Here is a 9526-nt window from a genome sequence, read left to right as displayed (position 1 = left end):
TTAATGGTGATAGTGATGCATTGTTGTGATAATCTTGTTTGGTGGACCTTGGTAGTATGATGGACAAGCTATATATACTTGTAGATTGAAAAGATATACCATATTAGAAAATGGATGAAGTAATGTTACCTTTAATAGGAGATCCTAAGAATGAAAATTGTACCATCTAGTTAGGATTTTCTTAGTTGAAGGAAGGAAATTCTTGGATGCTATAAAGAGAAAAGTATGTATTAAGTTTTGATGCTAAAGAAAATTTATTTTGGAATGATAGATAAATATACTAAGGAGATAACAAAGTTACTAAAAAAAATTAAGACATCATTTCATATAATGTACCAAAGAAATTAACTCTTGTTAGTGGTATCAGTCATCGTATGGATCTAGTTACAAGAGAAAGTTTACCAAACAAAGAATCTCACTAGGTGACACCTCTAAAAACATAAGGAACTGAGTAGACAAGTGCAAGAATTATTGAGAAAGTTTCAAATTAGGAAAATTTTGATTCCTTATATGAATGAAGATTGGAGAATGTGTATTGATTTCAGAGCTATTAGCAAGATCACAGTAAGGTGTAAATTTATTTCACCTAGAATGGATGACATAATGGATTATTTTAGTTGGACAGTGTTTTATCAAGATTGATTTCAAGAGTCATTACCATCATATAAAAATTAGAGAGAAGGTGATAAATGGAAGACTACATTAGATACTAATGAGGGTTTGTATGAATATATGGTTACCCAAGCACATTTGGGGTAGTTTTCTGATGAGAATTCAACAAAATTATGACAAGAAAATGATGACATTCTAACAAATTATGATCATCAATAAAAAAATTCTATAAGGTTCAACAAACACATATTTGTTACATTTCTAATGATTGTAGTGTCAAAAATTATGAGTTATGCTAAATTTCATCAAAACGGTGAAAAATATTGGCTAGATTTCGTTATTTTTTTAACAAAAGAATCCAACATAGGCACCAACAAGGTTGTTGTGCTTGCAAAGAAAAAAATCATATACCAACAACATTCTTGTCGATGCTATGAGAGGGTTCATCAAAATTCTAATAGACTAACCCAATACATGCACTAATGAGAGTGTCGTGATTCTGATAAAAAAAAAAAATGAACTTCGTCTACAATAGTCTCATTGGTGCCTGTGTATGGATTTGTTGATATTGTGACGAACTAGTTTGATGCAATAAAGACGATCAATATTTCAAAGAGTTTTCAAATTGAGAGACTCATAGCTTAGTGCAATAGTCCATGAGATGATAAAATAATTGATAGATAGCTTTGTCATTCATCATTTTGGATAAAAAAATTTTATTTAGTAGGTTTAATATCTTTTCTCATTTAGATCTATATAGGAATTGGGTATAGAAGATGATACCCACCCACGGAAGATTTGATAACTAGGTTGGAGAGGTGGAACAAGAGGATGTGATACCCATCATTGTGTACCTCTCACTCATGTTGTTGTCTCATTCAAAAAATTTAACTTGGAGGAAAATTCCTAAGGAAAGGAAAACAATTGTTACATAAAAATAATAATGACACTATAGCGAATACCACACAATAGATTTATAGGTGTACAAATATGGAATGACAAGATTTTTCTTTAAATTATTGGAGAGGTTTAATGTAAATAATTTATTGTTTGTGCATACATTCTTTATCAGAAACTGACATAGTGCAAGGCAAGAGAATCCTCAAAAGAGATGTCCTAGCCCCTATCAAATAACCACACAGTGGAAACACAACACAAGAGACCTAGTCTAATACCAAATGCGACTCTTTATTCACAAAATAATTGTTTACGTGCAATGTGCTCAGTTGTAAGGCCTCCAGGGTTTGGTCAAACACAGTAGAAATTACAATAACATATCTACAAGATCCCTCAAGATCCAACCCAAACACTAGCTAGTCCAAATCCACACTCTGACAGAAACCTCAAAGTAAGATCTAAACATGTGCTCGCAATCTCACCAAGCAATCTCCTTATTTCCCAAGCCTTAGTTACCAACTTTTCAATTTTTTCTCCTCTGTTACATCATCTTCTCCATGATGGATTATTATGACTAAAGACTCCAAAAGACCCCCTACTTATACCGAACTAATCCACAAGTTGGCCTAGTATGTTACAAATTAAATAAACCCTTGCATTAAATGCACATTTAAGCCACAAGTCAACTTACAACTAAATTAAATGCCAAGGTTAGCTCCAATGGTAACCAACCCTCAAACAACTCAGGCAACATAGGGTTCGAGTGTCAAAAACAACCTCTGAGCATCAGCAAAACTACAAGCATTATCAAGTTCCACCAACTGCCAAGTACCAAAATCCCTTCATTGACCGAGCTACTCAACTAATGCTACAACCAAGAATAACTTATCCATGTAGTAAAAATTGATATCCTAGTGTATGTTGAGTTCCTTCAATGACCTAGTGCCACCAAAAGAGAACCAAGAAACACTACTCCAACTAAGTACCTCAGTTAACACTGCAACTAGAAACTACTCAGTAAGGATTGCACCACACCTCTTCCTTTGAGTGAGTCCCCTAACTCCAAGGCCAAAACACACAAACATGCAAGATTGTCAACAAGCCTAGGATGCTCCTGCATCAAAAAGTTGACATGCCAGTCCACAAAAAGCTCAATAAATCTCACACATCCTCAACTTGGAGATATTTTCCTATGAACCTACTTAAGGGAGGGATTATTAGTTAGCTATGTTTTCATATTTAAAAAATAAATAAAGATCAATTTTTAGCCACTTTTAGTAATATAATTGACAAGAAAAGTTATTTGCATAAAATCCCAAAGGATTTGAAACATAGGGAAGCATAATAAAGTTTTTCTTTTGTGTCAACCATTCCATTTTTAATAGGATTTGTGTTCTTATTGATATTTTGAACACAGTGGCCATATCTTAGAAGCCTATCGACAATCATGATGCTCTTCTTCAAAAGGTGAAAATAGAGAAGGGAAACTTGTAATTTGACAATGGTGTAAGAAATTTAGGATTGGAAGATTTAAAAATGTTTCAATGGGTTGATCTAGATTGAGATGGAAAAAAATCAATTGAATGATGCACTTACGACTAAATTCATGTAAGTAAAATTGGAAGACAAAATATGTGTAAGTTTTTCTCAATATGTGTTGGAAATGTAAGCTGTATATCTTGGTTGCATACAATGGATTCATTTAGATTATTGTTCCAATTATTTAGTTATGGACTTAAAGTCACATGAGTATAACTTAAATAAAATGCATGCATTAGCATTGCTCTGTATTTTCTAGCAATGAAATTTATATTGGAGTTACATACTACCACATTTTTTTATGAATTTTCTTGTTAAATATTTATAGCCATAATCGATATTAGAGAAAAATAAAGATAGAGAGGACTTGATAATTAAAATTTTAATATTTGAGTTGTAATTGATGATGCAATGATAGTGATTGGTTTATTAATGGAAGTTTATCTATGACTGGTTTATTGATGGTTTTATGTATGTATTTGGCTAAGGTAACCTAGGTGGCACTTATTTGATCCTTAATGCCAACCAAAACAAATGAAAGGAAAGTATACCGTAGGGCCTTCACATTCCAAATTGAAAGTTGAAGGGGCCTGATTGTATTTCATGGATGAGATTCACATTATTAAGCCCACCACTTCAACTCCCTAAATCTAATCTCCAACATTTTATTTGAAAACTCTAGCCATGTTTCTACCAATGTCTAATTTTATTAATCAATACTACTCCACTTATGAAATAACAACATTTTGGTGATTATGTCATTCACTCAAAAAAAAAACACTAGGTGATGATACCCAGATCTAAGGTTGAGAGGATATCATTAAAAAATGACCTAATTAGGGAAGTGATCAATGATGGTTCCAAACTCAATTTTCCAACCCCACTAAATGCTCTTAATAATTTCACCTCTAGACTCTACTCAATATTTTTTTACACCTAGGGTTACTTGTCATACTCAACCCCAACCCTCATCTTCCTTGTCCAACCTTCTTAATTGCCCATATTTAGCTCAATCCTAGTCTTATAAATCCAAAGTCCTAAATGATGATTTATTATTTAAACATGAAAGGATTTCCTCCTCTTATCACCAAGGAACTATTTTTAAGGTAGTATCTTGTAGTCCAATAACCCCCTATGGATTTAATCTAGGTTCCTCCCCTAAGAGACAAACCCTATATAATCTTAATCACTACTATTGGATAACCAAGCTAGTGCTTTGTTTATAATAGGTAACACTTCATTTACATTCATCTTAATGAAATGCACTACTTAATATTATAATGTGAAGGAATTATCTTATCCCATCTTGGATAAATTAGATTAAGTGGTGTCATATTTTGAAAGATTGATATCATGGAGTTGTTAGAAGTTAAGAGTTGACAATATTTGATTGGAAGCTGATAATAATGTCTTTTGGAAGAAGATATAGGTTCTTACATACAAATCATAATGAAGGAACTAAAAGTTGATCTTGTATAAGAACTCTAGTTATCTATCTCAAATAATTTTTTTATTAGATAAGAAACAAAATAAGGTGTTGAACTTGTTACAACCAAAATCCCCAAGAAAGAGGTTACACAAGCAAATATCAGAATACTTATACAAGTTGTTAGACAACCCATTTATATTATATTTACATAAATAAATAATCTCACAATAAGAGTGGGTTAAAATGTAATGTTAGATCATCACTTCCAATCATAAAGACACGTCACCAAACCATAACTAGTTCAACTAAACCATCACAAGCTCAACATTAATCATTGATTGTCAACTTACCATCACTCGAGAACATAATAGAATTTAACTTATTCAACAACCATGTCACTTATTCATCGATCACCTATATTTGCATATATCATGTCAATGAGTTTTGGTCATAACTATATAATTTGAATAGTATTATTTACTGTCTCTTGAGATCTCTTTTATTGACTTTTTATAAATTTGACAAACTAATAGTATCGCCCATCGCTTGTCACTAAGTATTCTAGTAGTTGGACTATTAATAGAATAAATCATACATTTCTTCACTTCAATAGAAGAAATCATATAATGGACCTCCAGAGACATCCTAGATTCATTCATAAGGATCATTACTAACTCATTGAAACACATTTTTCATCATGTTTATGCTTGGTAATGTACTAGGAATATTAGGTCAAAAGTTTCAACATCAATAACAATACAACAATTTATCATCATGCAATCAAATATATATCATGATACCACTAAACATCATCTTCCATCAGGAAATTAGCTATGCTAACAATATCCCCCTTTGGCATTGATGGAAATCGTCTATACACTCTTTAAATATTTTATAGAAAAATGATACTTTGTGCACAAACCTGTTCATCATCAATTAATACTAGGAAACACAAAATATTTCTAATTTTTTCTTTCACCACTTCTTCAGTTTCTCCCAATTTTATTGGAGTCCTCTCACCCACGCTTCAACATATGCATGCTTTCCCTTTGAAAACAATGCCAAAGGTGCTAAACATAATTAATATCTACTCTATTAAGCCTAACTAACTAGAACATATCACTACAACTCCCCCTAAGGAGTAGCCTCAATACATCAATTTAAACACAAAGATATTCAATAGTGTTATTCAATATCTTATGTGATCTCTCTATTTGACTCTTTGTAAATTTGACAAACTAATCAAATCATGTATTGCTTGTAACTAAGTGTTCTAGTAGTTGTACTATCAATTCACCAAATCATACAATTATTCACTTCAAAATTAGTGGTCATATCATGGAACTTCAAATATATCCCTAATTCTCTCATAAGGATTACCTACTACTAAAACTCATTTCAACACCTTGCTCATCATGTTTATGCTTAGAAATATACTAGGAATATTAAGTCAATAGTTAATATCAATGACAAGAATTGATCATCATGCTATCAAATCTATATAATGACACCACTAAATATCACCTTCCATAATGACATCATTTATGCTAAAAATATACCCCTTTGACATTGATGGTGACTCTCTCTACACTCTTTTAGTTTCTACAGAAATGATGCTTTATGCAAAAACTTGTTCATTGTCAACTAATACTAGAAAAAACAAAATATTTCCACTTTTTTATTTTACCACTTCTTTAGTTTCTACCACTTTTATTGAAGTCCTCTCAATTGTATATCATCATTCATATTGTCCCCCTCTATTAGCACATTCTCCTCGTTTGACAACAATGCCAAAGGTTCTAAATAGACTTGATATCTGCTATGATGGACCTATCTAGAACATATCACTACAATCCCTCCCAAGGAGTAGCCCCAAAATATCAAGTCAAAGAAAAAGATGTTCAATAGTGTTATTTATTATTTCCTGTGATTTATCTACTTGACTCTTTGTAGATTTTACAAACTAATCAAATCACCTAGCACTTTCCACTAAATGTTCTAGGATGTATACTATTGATTCACTGAATCATACATTTATTCACTTTAATAGTAGCAACCATATCATGGATCTTCAGAGGCATCCATAATTTTCCCATGAAGTTCACTACCAATGAAGCTTACTGTAATACCTTGTTCATCATGTTTATGCTTGACAATGTAGTAGAAATATTAGGTCAATAGTTGACATCAATAACAACACAATAATAGATCATCATGCTATCACATCTATATCATGACACCACTAAACATCGCCTTCCAATACAATATCATTTTTATTAACAATATCCCCCTTTGGAATTGATGGAAACCCTCTCTACACTCTTTTTGTTTTCTTCCAAAGTTATACTTTGTGCACAAACCTATTCATCATCAATCAATACTAAGAAACCAAAAAAAATTACACTTTTTCTTTCAGCATTCTTCATTTGCACCCCCTTTCACCACAGTTCTCTCATATTGAATTTATCATAGAATTACCCCCCTTTATCAACACATTCTCCCCCTTTGACAACAATACCAAAGGCACTAAACACACTTGATATTTTTCCTACTAAGCCTAACTAACTAGAACATATCACTATATCCACCCCCTAAGGAGTAGCCCTAAAACATAAATTCACACACAAAGATATTCAACGAGTACATTTGAATTAATGCAATTGTATATTCTTCGAGCTCAATTCGTGTAGGCGAATGATCCCTAGCCTACCTCTTAGATACTCAAATGTATCCTTAGACAATAGTTATGTGAATATATTTTCTGTTAGCACATACTCTATTATTACTTCCTTTTCCTGAACCTTCTCTCTAAGAAAATAATATTTGATAGCTCTATGCTTAATCTTAAACTAGTGCATGACTGGATTCTTTGAAATGTTAATGGCACCTATATTGTCATAGTATATAACCGTCGGTTCAGTAATCTTGTCCTAAATTTCTTCTAGAACCTACTTGATCTAAACTACCTATGTACAATTAATTACAACAACAACATACTCAGATTCAACTGCTGATTGAGATACTCAATGTTCTTCTTGCTTGTCCAATATACAAGCCTATCATTGAGAAAGAATCTACCACCACTTGTACTCTTCTGATCATCAGCGTTACCTACCCAATAAACATCAATAAAAACATTCACTGTAAAATTACCTTATGTCCATACCATAGGGCCCATAATATTCAATTCCCTTGAAATATCTAAAGATTATCTTTACATGCAAATGAGATTCATTGGGATTAGAGGTGAATATAGCCTCTAACCCAACTTTCTCTGCTATATCAGTCTTTGATATACTACATACTGTAGTTTACCGATAATGGATCTGTATAGTATTTAATCCACTGCTTTGGAATCATCTTCATTTGATAGGTTGCAACGGGTTACAATAGGAGTACCAACTGGTTTTGAGTCTTCTAACTCATCAAGTTCTCTCTTACATACTTAGTCTGACTTATGTAGATACCATCTCTAATTGTTAAGAAAAATAATTAGTGATGACTTATATACATGAAGAACTACAAGTCGACCTACCTTGACATGTTTCTAACTAGTTATTACATGCTCCATAAATGTCAATAATTTAACCACAAAATTATTACTTAGATGGACGTGATTATTATACAAAACAGTGCTATTATTATCTAGCATTATAGAAAATAACGTAGGAAGATTCAAATGAATCAGTACAATTATTCCAAGGATTTAGACATAGTTGACCCTATAAAATGTTTGATCAATATGTCCTCGGCTTGCCAAGCTCTGTACATATAACTGATGAATCCCACGGCAGGTTAAATTCGACTGCTATTTCTTCCACCAATTTCAACTTAAAATCAAGTGTTGTCAATTTATTAGACAATTTAGCAATAATCTCCTGTCTTACAGAAGAATAAGAATTCTCATCCAATGCAAAAGACACAAATTCAACTCCATATCTCTGCCCAAAAAGATCTCGCAAGCTCTGCAACTTAGGCAGGTCAGCACACCTTGCAGAAGCAAATATTAAGCTTGAAACTTCTTCATTCAAAGCAGAAGGAATGTCCTTGTGTCTTCGCATATAATGAATATGTTCCATGACACATACACAAAAGCTTAGAATCAGATTATATCCATCCAAGAGATTTTGTTCCTCGTATAGGAGTTGAGCACGCTTCAAGCAGTTTTTGTGCCTCCCGTTCTTGAGAAGCTCGACGATCGTTTCTAAACTGTTGAACTTGTGATTTCCTCTTGTTTTGTAATAATTGCAGGCGTTTTAAGAGTATTTCTAGCAGATGCTTGCACTTGGAGGCTTTTCTCCACCCAAAAATTCTCTCCAACATTATTTCATGTGGGAACGACCAAATGGATCGGTTGATTTGAGAAATATTATATAGCTTTGTCTTCCAAACACAGGAAGACGTTGCAGCCTTTGGAGTGGGCGGCTTACTTTTGGGAATAGTATGATTAGGTCAATTTGAATTTCTCGATGTTTTAACTTATAAATAATGAGTGATTGTGTTAAGTTTTATTATACTTCGATGTTTTTTTTTAAATAAATCTTCAGTCTTTACAATTTTTTTTTTTTTTTATGATGAAGGTTGACACCAAAGTAATTGGTCTAGATCAATATATGAACAGATCTATATACATATATAATATAGAATATTCAAAGTTAGAAGGGAAAATATCATACTTTTATAATCACATAAGGACTCATAGAAAGTAAGCTTTAAACATATTAATGGTAACTCCAATCTTAAAACAATCTTTCAAAAGGTTTCAAAATAACCAAAAGGAAAAATAGAAAATCAGTAAACAAAGAATATGGAGGATCAACAAACTCTATCTATTAACCAACCTAATTGAATTATCAACAACACACAAAGGCCTCGAATTGCTAGCATTTATTATAAGCTTCCCTAAAAAGGACATTAAGGAAGGAGAGATAGTAGTTGAATAAATGGACATGAGGACAAGCCTCACCGAGAAAACATAACAAGGAAAAAATCAACAGACAAGCAAAGATCAAAAAGGGGATATAAATAGTTGTTAAAGTAGGGATGATA

The 9526-nt window shown here is 32.4% G+C and overlaps 1 pseudogene; it reads right to left on the bottom strand.

Annotated features, from left to right (window-relative positions):
• Nucleotides 1-8214: 8214 nt before the first annotated feature.
• On the bottom strand, nt 8215-8800 carry LOC149569135 (uncharacterized; annotated as a pseudogene).
• Nucleotides 8801-9526: the final 726 nt, after the last annotated feature.

This window comes from Cupressus sempervirens, chromosome 3 (genome assembly GCF_028749045.1).
Source record: "Cupressus sempervirens isolate cs-2001-9-10 chromosome 3, ASM2874904v1, whole genome shotgun sequence".
In the NCBI taxonomy this organism is placed as follows: Eukaryota; Viridiplantae; Streptophyta; class Pinopsida; order Cupressales; family Cupressaceae; genus Cupressus; species Cupressus sempervirens.
Note: the sequence above shows the minus strand (reverse complement) of the source record. Positions and strands in the feature narration are given on the sequence as shown.